The sequence below is a fragment of the Solanum pennellii genome, chromosome 7, assembly GCF_001406875.1.
Source record: "Solanum pennellii chromosome 7, SPENNV200".
In the NCBI taxonomy this organism is placed as follows: domain Eukaryota; kingdom Viridiplantae; phylum Streptophyta; class Magnoliopsida; order Solanales; family Solanaceae; genus Solanum; species Solanum pennellii.
The window spans coordinates 16,963,753-16,965,545 of NC_028643.1; positions in this window are offsets into that span (position 1 = coordinate 16,963,753).

Here is a 1,793-nt window from a genome sequence, read left to right on the forward strand (position 1 = left end):
AGAAAGTTTTCAGAAACTCAAGACTTTGTTGACTACTGCACCAATTCTTACCTTGCCAGTGGAAGGTAAGAATTTCATTGTCTATTGTGATGCATCTTATTCTGGTTTGGGTGCAGTGCTAATGCAGGAGAGAAATGTAATTGCTTATGCTTCGAGGCAATTAAAAGTGCATGAACGTAACTATCCGACCCATGATTTGGAGTTGGCTGCAGTAGTATTTGCATTAAAGCAATGGAGACATTACCTATATGGGGTCAAGTGTGAAGTCTATACAGATCATCGTAGTTTACAGTATGTCTTTACTCAGAAAGATTTGAATTTGAGGCAGAGGAGGTGGATGGAACTACTGAAGGACTATGATATCACTATTTTGTATAACCCAGGAAAAGCTAATGTTGTGGCAGATGCTTTAAGTAGAAAAGCAGGGAGCATGGGTAGTTTAGCCTACTTACAGATTTCTAGACGCCCATTGGCTAGAGAGGTTCAGACTTTGGCTAATGACCTTATGAGGTTGGAAATACTAGAGAAAGGAGGACTTTTGGCCTGTGTGGAGGCAAGATCCTCTTTTCTTGACAAGATTAAGGAGAAGCAGTTTACTGATGAGAAGCTGAGCCGAATTCGAGATATGGTATTGCGAGGAGAGGCTAAAGAGGCAATAATTGATGAGGAAGGCGTTTTGAGGATTAAGGGAAGGGTATGTGTGCCCCGTGTTGATGATTTGATTCACACTATTCTTACAGAGGCTCATAGTTCAAGGTACTCTATACATCCTGGTGCAACCAAAATGTATCGTGACCTAAAGCAACATTTTTGGTGGAGTAGAATGAAGCGTGACATTGTTGATTTTGTTGCCCAATGCCCAAATTGTCAGCAGGTGAAGTATGAACACCAGAGGCCTGGAGGGACACTTCAGAGAATGCCCATTTCTGAATGGAAGTGGGAAAGAATTGCAATGGATTTCGTGGTTGGTCTTCCGAAGACATTGGGGAAGTTTGATTCTATTTGGGTAATTGGTGACAGGTTATCTAAGTCTGCTCACTTCATTCCGGTCAAGATGACTTACAATGCAGAGAAGTTAGCAAGACTCTATATCTCAGAAATTGTTCGATTGCATGGAGTTCCACTTTCCATCATATCAGATAGAGGTACGCAGTTTACTTCTATGTTTTGGAGAACATTACATGCTGAATTAGGTACTAGGCTGGATCTTAGTACTGCATTTCACCCTCAGACCGATGGTCAGTCTGAGCGAACGATTCAGGTGTTGGAGGATATGCTTCGTGCATGTGTGATAGAATTTGGTGGTCATTGGGATAAATTCTTACCCTTAGCAGAGTTTTCATACAATAATAGCTATCACTCAAGTATTGATATGGCCCCATTTGAGGCACTTTATGGGAGGAGATGTAGGTCTCCCATTGGTTGGTTTGATGCATTTGAGGTGAGACCTTGGGGTACCGATCTTTTGAGGGAATCGTTAGATAAAGTAAAATTCATTGAGGAGAAGCTTCTAGCAGCTCAGAGCGGGCAGAAGGAATATGCAGATCGAAAGGTTAGGGACTTGAATTTTATGGAGGGTGAACACGTCTTGCTAAAGGTTTCACCCATGAAAGGGGTGATGCGGTTTGGTAAGCGAGGTAAGCTTAGTCCGAGGTATATTGGTCCATTTGAAGTTCTGAAGCGCGTGGGGGAGGTGGCTGATGAATTGGCATTGCCTCCAGGACTCTCAGGAGTGCACATGGTATTTCATGTGTCTATGCTGAAAAAATACCATGGGGATGGAAACTACATTA